The following is a 15021-nucleotide window of genomic DNA, read 5'->3' on the forward strand; positions in this document are numbered from 1 at the left end:
CACACACACACACACACACACACACACACACACACACACACACACACACACACACACACACACACACACACACACACACACACACACACACACTCACACACACACACACTTTTGATTCTGCCCTATAAAACATGACGCTTGGGGTCATTTAGCTCCATCAGCACCATCTCCTCGTGTGTGTGTGTGTGTGTGTCGCTCATAAACACCAGACAACCTACGGGAGGCCAATTATAATGAAAGACCGAAACACACTTACATTTCCAGAAACCACACTCGACTATTCATGGATCACGTAACATGAGACAGAGCTGCTATTGCTAACGAAATACTACTCACTGAAACTAGCTAAGAATGTTAGGGCTGCTTGGAGAGAGGCTGAAAGAAAAATACTGTAAAACAAATGGAAACTAGTAAAAAATTGTTTCACGTTAAATAAAATTAAATAAAGCAGGAATAAAACATAAATATAAGAGAAAAAGTAGTGAAAAAGTGGAAAAGGTGACATTAAATATATTAGATAAAAACTTAAAAAGCAAATATTTGTTTTGCGAATAATAATAAAACTAAAATGAAGCTGAAATTAAATACAAGAAGTCGATGAAAAACTTACAAGACTATTTCAAATAGTTTTGGTTAATTAAGAAAGTATGATATTAATTAAATAAATATTATTTTAATACTAAATGAAAAGCATTTCAAATTTTCGTTACTTGAAATAAACTTACACAAACTTAAATAATTACTAAATGCAAAATTAAAAATAGCAATGAAAAAAGCATGTAACAAAATTACTAAAACTACAATTAAACTGAAAATGAAAAAAGGCTAATTAAATTAATTACCAAATACATATAATAAAATATTATATATATATTTATATATAATAAAAAAATTGGACAGCATCAGTGATAAAAAAAAAAGAATCACTGGCGTTTAGAGAAGAAATATACATTAAACAGACACTATAACAAATGAAAAAAGACTATAAAATGTAACATTTGATCTTAAGTGAGAGGTTAAATGTGCAAGTCGTATGTGTGTGTGTGTGTGTGTGTGTGTGTGTGTGTGTGTGTGTGTGTGTGTTTAACGTGTGAACGGGTCCTGCTCGTACCATAAACACACAGATGAAGTGATCATAATGAGTACAGGATAATGAAGATCCCTAAATAAAGCCATATGCATCTTCTAAACAGACACAGTGTATGAGGAGCGGCCTCTTCTGAACCATTACATGTGTCTTTCTGAGATCTCACACTGTGTGTGTGTGTGTGTGTGTGTGTGTGAACCGCAGTGACATTTCTGAAAGTTTAATAGCTCGCGTGTGTGTGTGTGTGTGTGTGTGTGTGTGTGTGTGTGTGTGTGTGTGTGTGTGTGCGTGTCTGTGCGTGTGTGTCTGTGTGTGTGTGTGTGTGTGTGTGTCTGTGCGTGTGTGTGTCTGTGTGTGTGTGTGTGTGTGTGTGTGTGTGTGTGTGTGTGTGTGTGTGTGTGTGTGTGTGTGTGTCTGTGTGTGTGTGTGTGTGTGTGTGTGTGTGTGTGTGTGTGTGTGTGTGTGTGTGTGTGTGTGTGTGTGTGTGTGTGTGTGTGTGTGTGTGTGTGTGTGTGTGTGTGTGTGTGTGTGTGTGTGTGTGTGTGTGTGTGTGTGTGTGTGTGTGTGTGTGTGTGTGTGTGTGTGTGTGTGTGTGTGTGTGTGTGTGTGTGTGTGTGTGTGTGTGTGTGTGTGTGTGTGTGTGTGTGTGTGTGTGTGTGTGTGTGTGTGTGTGTGTGTGTGTGTGTGTGTGTGTGTGTGTGTGTGTGTGTGTGTCTGTGTGTGTGTGTGTGTGTGTGTGTGTGTCTGTGTGTGTGTGTCTGTGTCTGTGTGTGTGTGTGTGTGTGTGTGTGTGTGTGTGTGTGTGTGTGTGTGTGTGTGTGTGTGTGTGTGTGTGTGTGTGTGTGTGTGTGTGTGTGTGTGTGTGTGTGTGTGTGTGTGTGTGTGTGTGTGTGTCTGTGTGTGTGTGTCTGTGTGTGTCTGTGTGTGTCTGTGTGTGTGTGTGTGTGTGTGTGTGTGCGTGTCTGTGTGTGTGTGTGTGTGTGTGTGTGTCTGTGTGTCTGTGTGTGTGTGTCTGTGTGTGCTGTGAGGGGATTTGACTCAGATTTGAACAGTAACAAAAGCATTTTAAATCCAGACTGCTCTGAGATCAGTGACCTGGTGAATCTGCTGAGAGGATTACAGCTACACACACACACACACACACACACACACTGCTGTGTCTGTGTGTGAGAAAATAAAGCAGCTGAAGCAGAACTGATACACACACACACACACACACACACACAGAGAGAGAGAGAGAGCGAGAGATAAATGTGTGTGAGCTGAAGTCCGGTTCAGTGTGGTTTTGTTCAGGGTTTATTGATTCTAGGAGGTCAACCAGAGACACGCTGAGATACAAGAGAGGACCTGCTGTTATTTCATGCTCATATTAATATTGTTTGTGTCTACAGTGGAATACAAACACCCTGCCAAGCGTCCTCCACACCCAGCACTGCCCGAGTGTTTCACAAACTACAAGCTGCAATATTAAATATTACATTCAATACAAAATGTAACCATATTTTATGTATTTTTGCTATGATGTCATTCCAAACCAATTCCAAAATATATCATACTTTTTTTATTAATACAAGCTTGGTTTTTGTATCACCTGAAACACGCTGCAAGTCATATTTCAAAGCCACTTTAATGTCAAGTGACTTTCCAGAAAATACAGTAAATACTGACATTAAAAATTCACAGAAGCTCACTGAAATATTCCCATAAAGTAATGAATCGATGAATTAATTTGTCTTACTGACAGAATCAAGTAAAGCTGAGCTGCTTCAGTCCAGGAAGAGTTCATCCGGAGATATGACTGAACTTATTCTGATGCTTACTTGATTAAAATCAGCAAAAACAACACGTGAAGCACGAGCTGAAGCTGGACACTTGTACAACAAGCTTTGCAAAAAGAGCTTCGACTCGGTGAAGAAGCAACAGGTCTTCCCTCAAAGCTTTGCTCATCTAGAAGTGTGTGTAATCTAAGTGTGACGACGTGGTGCTGCTGTAAACACAGCGTATATAAAAGATTTTGTAAGCTGTGAACATGTCTTGTTCTCTGTCAGTTGGCACAGGGTTAATGTTCTCCTCAGCGTTTGATTGAAGTTATTACTGCCAAAGTTATCCACAAATAACAATGATTTGATGTTTAATCTCAGATCAATGAGGCCTAAGATCAAGAAGTCAAGAATAAACACAAACTTGGGCCGATCTGAGAGAGCCCACGCTGATGGAAAGGTGGAATCCTCTATTTGGTGACGATGAGAGATCCCCAAGTGATTTCATCTCTGAATGCTAGGTGAGGGGTTTCCTCAAGGTTAGCTGCTTTTGCTCTGCTGTGATAACTCAGGCGTACCGTTTCTGTCCCGACGCACGAACTGAAGCCGTGTTGTTTTACGGCCGATCGATGAGCTGAGAGCCGAACGCTTCTGGAGCTCAAACAAACATCAGCGGAAACACGTCACATGACCGAGGACGGGATTGGTTATTGATCTCGTCGCTCGCTCATATTCACTTCTTCATTAACGTGGAATTAAAGCATCTGTAGATCGTTTACAGCAGCGCCACGTCGTCACACTTAGATTACACACACTTCTAGATGAGCAAAGCTTTGAGCGAAGACCTGTTGCTTCTTCACCGAGTCGAAGCTCTTTTTGCAAAGCTTGTTGTACAAGTGTCCAGCTTCAGCTCGTGCTTCACGTGTTGTTTTTGCTGATTTTAATCAAGTAAGCGTCAGAATAAGTTCAGTCATATCTCCGGATGAACTCTTCCTGGACTGAAGCAGCTCAGCTTTACTTGATTCTGATCATCAGGATCTTCTGAGGAGCTTTCCTCGGCGGAGCAATGATCTTCACGAACCTCCAAAACATCTCACATCTTCTGAGGAGCCTTTATTTCTTCAGCTCTCATCTTACCGAGACGTATTACTGTATTACTATTGATCATACAGCACTTTTCACAATGCAGACTGTCATCTCTATAGCAATAAACAAGGAAACGGTGTTTAAAACAGAGCAATAACTGATATATAACATTTTATATATCTGCTGTGCTTTTCTAAATATCTCAATGATTTACACCACAAGCAGAGTTTCATCATATAGATATGAAATGCGTGTTAAATAAAATGATCAGTTTTTTCCAGCATATTCTCACTCTATCAGACTATATGAGTCATAAAAGCATGATGCCTAACACACAACAGAGCATGCGTGCAGACATTTAGTCTAAGGTTCAACAAACTCATTATCGTATTTAATTTTATTTCATTTATTATTATTATTATTCCAAGGAGATGGATTTTTAGCTTTACATTCATGTATTTGACATAACCAGCTCGTTTGGGGGAAAAGGGTTCATTAAAGTAAATGATGTTCTGTTCTGGATCACTTGAGCGGTGTTGCTCTCTGATTTGATCAAAAACATCCACGTTTGCGTTGAAGATGAACGAAGGTCTTACGGGTTTGGAACGACATTTCGAGGTGAACTAGCCCTTTAATGTACTGTTATCGAGCACGACGCCAGGCTTTACGGGGTTAATGCACTGTTAGTTTAGTGACATGCTAATGCTAGACATCAATAGCATCAGTCGTGTTTCATCTGAGGACCTGTAGAGCGTCTCAAATGAAGATGTTCCCTCAGTAGTACAGTAGACAGTAAACACAGCGTTTCTTTCGATCTCAGATTGAATGGCGCAGCGTGTGTGTGTGTGTGTGTGTGTGTGTGTGTGTAAGCAGGCGATTGACTGCAGCTCAGGCTTTTAGAGCGGCCCGTCTGTGTGCTATAATTGAGGTGATGTTATTTAAAAAGCACTCAGGAGCAGAGAGAGACAGGCAGACGGGGAGAGAGAGACGGCGGAGCGCCGCTTTGTTACGGAGAGAGAGCGGAGATGATCAGAAGAGACGTGTGCGTTAACAAACAAACATCTGATGAAGGAACGCCGCGATCCCGAGCTCAACTATCACACGCTTCCTGCGTGTTTTCATGTCAGCGTCCACGCTCTGGCACAAAACCATCACTGCTTTTCGCTCCTCGGCAAGCCTAACGAGTGCTACCAGAAGATCCCTCGCAGCAGACGAGAGAAACTTTTCAAGCATTTGAACGCAGAGTGTTTTATCAGGAGAACGAGAGCGTGTTATCATCCGGCGGGCGAAAGCCTGATCGCTTAGGAAAGTAACAGCGGCGCATTTAACCTCACCGAGGAAAGATACTAACAGTCCAAAGGTTTGCTGCATTGATTTGATGGAGAACAGTTGGGCTTCCAGTATGGTTGTGGAAACCGATTGATGTCTTTAAAAAAATAATAGTAACATAAACACCCCGCAGTAATTGAACAGTAATGTAACCAGTGAGAATATAACACTCACCACCAGCTACGGCGTATTTCAATGTAAAATCATGCGGGCTGTTACCATGGTAACGGACGAACGTGTCTCAATCCAGTAAGTGCTGGTGTCGTCGCCGCTGAGGGCCCTTCTCAGCTAAAGGTGACTGACATCACAACCAGCGCGCGACACTAGCTGACGGTTACCCAGAATGCATCTGGGGGAAGGTTCATAATTAGTCCGAGTCTCGGATAGACGCCCGCAGGAGCCTATAGAGCCTGTGAGGAAGATCCCGTCTGAACAGGAAATAAAGCTGTTTATCACAGAGCGGACATTTACTGCTCACCGACTTTAGATGGAGAGAAGCTAAAGAGAAGAAGGGTTTTACTTTCTTGGAGAAAAAGAAACACACTTTGGCATGCTTTTACAAAGAGCAGCCATTACAGAAATAATACTTCATATATATATATATATATATATATATATATATATATATATATATATATATATATATATATATATATATATATATATATATATATATATATATATACATATATATATACATATATATGAAGTATTATTTCTGTATATACATATATACATACTTTTTGAATACTTAACTGAACATTGAAATGAAAAATGACCGTAGTTTAAATTCATATTTAGCACAGATTTAGAGAAGAACATCAGTACATATTTTATTATCTTTTTATTAATAGATAAGTTCATTCATAATAATTTTTTTAAAAAGTAACTGATGGTAAACTGAATACTTTAATGCAATTTATTTAGTAATGTATTACAATATTTAAATACGTTTGTGCACACATTTATGACGAAGGTGAGATTTAATACAATTAAAATAAAATAACTTTTAACGTAATAATGAATAACACTGATAAAATTGGTAAAAAAAAAAGAACAAAAAAAATTCACTTTAAAGAAATCATTTTATTTGTAAAGGTCTACTTATGAAGAATGAGTATCTCTCTGTAAGTGCACAATTTAATAATAAATTATATGCCCATAGTGTTTTTTAAGATACTTTAGGGATTTGAAGTACACCATACGTGTATATTCAATACAGCGAAGCTCGCTTTTCACATGCTGTCTATCTAAAACACTGCATGCACAAATATATATTTGCCAGATTTGGCGACAGGTCACATGTGCATCCGGGGCTTAAGTTTAGATCAGAGCCGAGAGATTGCAGACGTAGCTTTAGCTTCAGGCACACAGACTAATTCCTTTCAGCTCTAAAACCTGGCGTGAATCACCAGCGCTTCGTTACTGCCTGACCTCAGACGGGTTCACGCCGGACAGTCAGTGGAAGCACTGGAGCCGCTCTCACACACACACACACATGCACGCACGCACACACACACACACACACGTCTGCGCTGTGATTGGCTCCCGCAGAGCCGCTCTGCTCTCTGATGAGTCTGTCTCACTCAGACACGAGTAATTTTGCTTCTTAACGCCTGAAACGTCTGAAACTCCTCTCCACCAGAGCATGTTCTCCCGTAAGCATCAAAATACTAGGGATTTGCATAAATACACCCTGAACTAGCTGCTGGGTTTGTTTGAACGAGCAGCTAGTCAAGTCACCTTATTAGAGAGCGGGCATTAGACTTGCTTTTGAGTTCAAAAACACAACAAAATTGAACAAAAATCAAAGAAAGCCACAATTTTACTAAAAAGATCCTAGAATTGTACATCGTTGAGTGTATTTTAAATTCAAGACATAATAGAAACATGAATGTTTGTTTTTATTGTGCAAACTGTCTTAAAGCTTATACACTGCTGTTATTTTAACATTATAATATTTTAATAACACTTCTTTTTATATTTTCAGTTTCTAATGATTGTAGTCATGCTCTTTTTCACTTATATTTAGCTTTATTTCTTTTATATTTTAGTTACATTTATCTCAGTTAGTTAATCATGTAATATTTATTTATTTATTTAAATTGTCAAATTTTGTTTAAATAACATTAAATAAAGACATACTTTAAATAATGAAAAAACAACTTATTTTTAAATAATACAAGTTTTATTTATAATTTATAATTAATTATAACTTTCATTATATTTTCACCTTGATAGTTTTTAATATTTTAAAGTAGCTTTTATTTTTAGCAAAAAAAAATATTTTTACATTTTACTTTCAATTATAGTAACTTTGTTAAGCATTTTTGTAATTTAATAATAATCTTTTCTCTGTTTATATTTTGTTTGCATTTATTTTAATCTCTTTAAGCCACTTAAGTACTTCAGTTTACACTTATTACAGCTAGTTTCCACGGGAAAGTTTTTTAAAAACTTTTTTATATGTATTAAATACTTTAAAGGCCGATCATTTTCTTGATGCATCCTGTCACTGAGCTTGCTGCAATGCATTCTGGGATTCTACTAGAATGCAACCAAAAGGAAGCGTCACAATCTGATGCACTTTAGCTTGATGTTGTCATTATTATGTTTTATGAATGCACTGACTGACTCAAACTGATTCGTCTACATGTTTCCTTGAAGTGCTGTCTATGTAGGCGGCTCGCCAGCTTCAGAAGTGAAGCGAGACCTTTGACCCGGACAGACTGCGTCAGCAAACAGAGAACTAGATGAGTGAACGAGAAATCAGAAATCTGGACATTTGTGCAGTTAATTAAGATTACAGCCTGTGTGAGGTCAGCTGGAGATTCACGGCTTCACTGCGCTCTGACGGCGGATCTGAACGTTACAATGTGTGTGTGTGTGTGTGTGTGAGTGTGTGTGTGTGTGTGTGTGTGTGTGTGTGTGTGTGTGTGTGTGTGTGTGTGTGTGTGTGTGTGTGTGTGTGTGTGTGTGTGTGTTAGTGTGTGTGTGTGTGTGTGTGTGTGTGTGTGTGTGTGCGCGAGCCAGCAGACAGTCGACCCTGCTGAGGCTACAACTCACTGAAGTGTTTTTAGACTGTACTGTCAATGCTGTTTAATTAACCAATGAACTATCAGTGAGACAACACGCTAACACGTTCTCTCTCTCTCTCTGCTCTGTCAGCTTCAGTAAGAGGCTGTGTCTGAAAGAAGTTCTGGAGGAAGATGATGCTCAGAGACGCAGAGGAGCTCAAACATTCCTCCTAAACGTGTGATAATATGAAACTGAGACAGACATATACCATTAATGTGAAGAGCAGCTCAGATCATTGGTATGAGACACACACACACACACACACACACACACACACACACACACACACACACACACACACACACACACACACACACACACACACACACACACACACACACACACACACACACACACACACACACACACACACACACACACACACACACACACACACACACACACACACACACACACACACACACACACACACACACACACACACACACACACACACACACACACACACACACACACACACACACACACACACACACACACACACACACACACACACACACACACACACACACACACACACACACACACACACACACACACACACACACACACACACACACACACACACACACACACACACACACACACACACACACACACACACACACACACACACACACACACACACACACACACACACACACACACACACACACACACACACACACACACACACACACACACACACACACACACACACACACACACACACACACACACACACACACACACACACACACACACACACACACACACACACACACACACACACACACACACACACACACACACACACACACACACACACACACACACACACACACACACACACACACACACACACACACACACACACACACACACACACACACACACACACACACACACACACACACACACACACACACACACACACACACACACACACACACACACACACACACACACACACACACACACACACACACACACACACACACACACACACACACACACACACACACACACACACACACACACACACACACACACACACACACACACACACACACACACACACACACACACACACACACACACACACACACACACACACACACACACACACACACACACACACACACACACACACACACACACACACACACACACACACACACACACACACACACACACACACACACACACACACACACACACACACACACACACACACACACACACACACACACACACACACACACACACACACACACACACAGGTAATTGCCGGTCTAACTCCTCTTGATTTGAGCTCTTCTCCTCGAGGAGACTCTTCTGGACAGACCGAGTGGACATTAACTCACTGCGTTCACTTCATGAAGAATTAATAAACAGATCTGACCTCTGACATCAAGATACTTCACACACAAACGATGCTGCCAGCGCTCGGTGAAAACAAGCATCCGTCCCGTTCTAATGAAGGAGCCCGGACAGCACTAACCAGACTAAGCTGGAAACAGTAAGAGATCAGCTCATAATCATAACTCCCACACGACAAACACAACAACAGCAGCGGCATAAATAACAGTAACACGCTAATCCACATTATTAATTCATGCCGCGCTGCATTGTGGGTAACTCTGAACAAATCACGGCATTATTATCCAGCTCGGAGCCGGTGAGTCTCATGATTTAATGTCTGAAACACGGCTGTCGAAGGATAAGAGCGTCACACTTCTTCAACGACTGCAGCAAAACTCAAATGCTGACGAGACGAAAAGATGAGCCGCTCTTCTCAAACATTTCTGCAAAGACCTGCTCTTCTATGCATACAACGTACTTATTACTTCCTTTTTTATTATTATACTTTCTTAAAATACCAGTTTTTAATTTTACGTACATGCATACATTGAATATGATTAATAAGGAGTCGTCTGTCTATGAAACGGCGTCACATTTTTGTTGATTTTATTTATGCATTCATTTATTATTATAGCTTTGCACATTGGTGCACCTCACTTTCACAATGCACTTTTTTATATATAGAATAACTGGCATGTTTAATTTATTATAACATTTGTGTATATGTGTAAGGGGTTGTTTGTCTATGCTATTTTTTTCATTATTTAAATTTTTATATAATACTTTTTGTGCATTACTTTACATGCAAAACTTGTAAATATTTATAATTACATTGAAAAAAGTTCTTGCCTTGCATTAATAAATAATTTTCTTAAAAAAATGATCTTACTTTTTTGCTTTTGCACCTGATTTTCACCGTGCACAGCAAATTCATTCAGATTCGTTGCATACATGATATACTGTAAAATAAATCAATAATAAATTAACTAATTAGTTTAATTAAATAATTAACTGATATATATATATATATATATATATATATATATATATATATATATACACACTGAGTTGTAAATAAAAAATACAGTTTGTAAGACTCTGAAATCTCAAAAGCTCATGTTTAATTCAGTGCTCCTGGCTGTTTACCTTTTTTTAAAATGATTTGCGCATTGAGATTTTACACGTCGAAAAATAAAGCTGAATAAACAGGCGTTGAATTCGTTATCAGGACAATATTTGTCTGAGATACAACTATTTTAAAATCTGAATCTGAGGGTGCAAAAAAAAAAACCTAAATATTGAGAAAATCACCTTTTAACGTTGTTCAAATGAAGTGATGCACATCACTAATCGCGAATTAAGTTATATATATTTACGACAGGAAACGCTCACAATATCCTGTGGACCATAAAAGAGAAATGCATCATTTTGACCCATGCAACTGTCTATTCCTACAAATATACCCGTGCTACTTAGGACTACCGTTTTGCTCCGGGATCACGTTTGTGAAATTTACTTTCAGCGTACGAACGAGACCCCCAGCAATCCCTGAAATGTCTTTTCCCCAACATATATTTCGCTCTCTCTCCATTTATGAGCCGTACTCGTATGAATGAATGCAAACGGCTGCCCGAGGGTGTTATGAATATGGGCCGACTTGCCTTAAATAGACTTGGGCTGGACAAGCAGCAGCGTCTCAATCAGCGAGGCTATGTTAGAGCGCGTCTCGGTGGATGTACAACCCCAGCGGCCGGCCCTCATCATCACGGTCACTCCTGAAAAACAAATCAGCATTCAGCTCAATTAACATGTTGAGATGAGATATCCAGGGAGCACTAGTTAGTGCGCAAGTGTCCCTGGTGCACGAGCAGCTTTCATTTAGCAGAAACAATGGCAGCACTAATGGAACATGAGAGGCCTCAAACAAAGAGCACTTTACACACTCACACACTCACACACACGCACACACACACACTCACACACACTCACACACACACACTCACACACACGCACGCACTCACACGCAGCAGAGCGAGTGTGTTCCAGCTCCGCTGATAAGCATTTCTTTCAGTATTGTGTGTGCAGATGTTGCTGGAGTTATTAACACACACACACACACACACACACACACACACACACACACACACACACACACACACACACTGCGGGTGTTTCATCTGTCAAATCTTAATGCAGTTAAACACCAGAGTTTAGTCCATGAAAAACGAGCAGAAGGGCAAACACGAGCCACCGCGTGTGAGAAAGATTAATGTTATGAAACCGAAGTGTGACTAAAGCCTTGCAGCTGTCTGACTTCATGATAAACACCTCCACACCGGCTTATTAGTTAACTACCGCTAAAACATGAAATAACAAAAATGTACTTTTATTTGCGCCATTTGCAAAGGCAACGTTTAAAATGTTTGTTTAGTTTGGCTTAAAGTACTAAAATAACTAAAATAGCATTGCATATTAATAATAATATTACTTTTCTTTTTATTTCAGCCAGCTGCTAGTACCTTGAAGCACTAAAACATCTAATATGAGATAAATTACCACTAATACACAAATTATTTTTAGCAAAAACGCATAAAAACATAAGAAAAATGATAAAAAATTTAAACCGTAAAAATTCATTCTCTAAATTAGTGTTAGCTAAAACCCTCTAATTATTTTATTTCAATTTTCATTCAATTTTCATAGAAATGTTTAAATTAAAATCAAACCCTACACCATAAACAATAAATGTTAAGTGAAATAATATTTCATGTTTATTTTTATTCATCTCTAGTGTTCAAGCAGATCAAACCTGCTGTTATTCCGACTGTAACGTTTATGCATCTTTATTTACAATCAAGACTGATATTAATGACCTTCATCCATTTATTAGTAACTGAAGTGATCCTCACGAATACTTGAAGTCTGAATCCGTTCAGATGGAGTCCTCTGGGACTGAGAGAACACACACATTATCACCCTGACATTATTCAGCACCTAACAAACAGACACAGCGCTGGAGGTTATGAAGAACAGAATCACTTAACCAGAGCAAAGTCACGCCGCCCTTCTGTGTGTGTGTGTGTGTGTGTGTGTGTGTGTGTGTGTGTGTGTGTGTGTGTGTGTGTGTGTGTGTGTGCGTGTGTGTTTACTCAATCTATCATCATGCAATTCTCTCACACTCCTTCAGTCAATAAACACACAACCTGTGGAAGGACAGGAGCTGCTGCGTCTCCGTGAAGGAACTTCTACATGATTTCTCCATGTAGCACAACTTTCTGTGCTAGTTTTATGAATATTGAATACTGACTGTGTTTTGTTGAAACAGAGGCTCTGCTGCAGCTTTCACAAACGTTACTCTCCGCTTCTGTTTGGGACCAATTTTGTGCCTTGAAGGATTGTGGGTATTCAGTTCAGCAGCACAGAATGATGCAACACACTCTCAAGACTACAGTATGAATCTGAATAACGTCTCTGTAGCTCCTGGAGAAAGTTGCATAAACATTTTTAGAATTTTTTTTTATTTAATATATATAATATATATATATATATATATATATATATATATATATATATATATATATATATATATATATTACATGTTGCAAAATAGTAAAATGAAAATGTTCCCTTAACATTCACGTAGGGATCAAAAAATAATAATAATAATAATAAAATATATATTTTAAATGTCTTAAAATACGCTCATAACTTAACTGGAACATTTGCAAAATATTCCTAGAAATAACATCTCAGAAATGAATTACATTTCATACTATATTTAACTACAAAACACTTTAAACTGGATTCGTAAAAAAATTATTTGTAAAATATTTTTGCAATTAAAGTCCTTTTTTTATTAAAAAACAAGAAACTTGTAAACCTTATATCTTGTCTCTCTCTCTCTCTCTCTCTCTCTCACACACACACACACACACACACACACACACACAGTCATTAACAGTCATAAGGGTCAAATTTTCAAAACTGAGATGTAAAAATAATCTGAAATAAGCTTTTCATTGATGTATATGATATTTGACAGAGATACGGTAATTTGAAAATCTGGAATCTGAGGTTGCAAAAAATTAAAAAAACTAAATAAATGTAAAAAAAAAAGTCATATTACCAAGCAATGTATATTACTAATCGCAATTCAGGACATTTACAAAATATAATTACGTAACATGATGTTTACTAATATCCTGATGATTTTTGGCATGAAGGAAAAATGCAATGTAATGTTCATAAATAGACGAGTCTGCTGAGGACTGCTTCTGTGCTCCAGGGTCAGATATGTGTGTATACATGTACATAAAGACTATTTTATTTCAACATCTGAAGTGTGAGGTTTGCTGTGTAGTAGTACATAAATGACACACTTGCCCTTTAAAATAATTCAGACCCAGCTCTGCTCCTTCGTTTGGAGGCATTTAGCGGTGTGCTAATGTTATAACGTCTGAACGGGGATTTCAAAGCAATTTAGCACGAGTGTCTGTCTCTTAGTGAATGAGCGTGTATTGATGCAGCGGTCAGATCGATGGCTGTCCTCTAATCCAGCACACTGTTTACTGACACTAAAAGCCAAGAATTAACCTGCACTTGAGCCGTCAGAGACTCCCAGAGACCCCAGAGAGCCATTGATGGACCGCAGACCTGCATGTGGCCTCCCCGGGGATCTGTTCACACCGAGAGAAAGACATTAGTGAGTGAAGAAGACATTAACGGCCCTCAAACAGATGAGAGAGACAGCGTGGATATTATATATATATATATATATCACAGCTAGCAGGGAACGTTCTTTCAACGTCACAAACAACCTTCCAGTAACGTTAACAGAACGTTCGTTTAAAGTTATCTGGTCTTAAATAACGCTCTCAAAATGTTAGCCAAAAACGTTTTTTCACACATTGTTTATGGAACGCTTTTAAGTGTTTTTACGTTTAAAACAACGGTTACTAATGTTACTAATTCTTCTGATGTGTCTGTAGGATGTTTGGATCACATATATATATATATATCCCCCTTAACTGAAATGTTTTGATTGAAAACATCGAGAGAACATAGAAAAAAACTTCCCATAATGCCCGCAAAATCATTAAATGGAATTGTTTTACATAACCAAAAAAACATTCACAGAACGTTTAAACAACGTTTTTATAACGTCATGTAAATGGTAGAAATCGGTTCTTAGACCATATGATTGTTACATGTGATGTCACACAGACGTTGCTAGGATGTTGTAAAAGGTTGCTAGGGCGTTCCTAGACGTCTTCTACTGCCAGGTGGTAAAAAAATTTTTGTAAGATATTTCAAACA

At 38.7% G+C, this 15021-nt stretch overlaps 1 long non-coding RNA gene across 1 annotated transcript in view; it reads right to left on the bottom strand.

Annotated features, from left to right (window-relative positions):
• Positions 1-10582: 10582 nt before the first annotated feature.
• LOC122333259 overlaps positions 10583-15021 on the bottom strand; it is a 62667-nt gene continuing 58228 nt past the window's right edge. The window contains exon 9 of the long non-coding RNA XR_006248605.1: positions 10583-11480. This is a non-coding gene — a long non-coding RNA (uncharacterized LOC122333259). The remainder of the gene's footprint in view (positions 11481-15021) is intronic.

This window comes from Puntigrus tetrazona, unplaced genomic scaffold, assembly GCF_018831695.1.
Source record: "Puntigrus tetrazona isolate hp1 unplaced genomic scaffold, ASM1883169v1 S000000223, whole genome shotgun sequence".
NCBI classification, from domain to species: domain Eukaryota; kingdom Metazoa; phylum Chordata; class Actinopteri; order Cypriniformes; family Cyprinidae; genus Puntigrus; species Puntigrus tetrazona.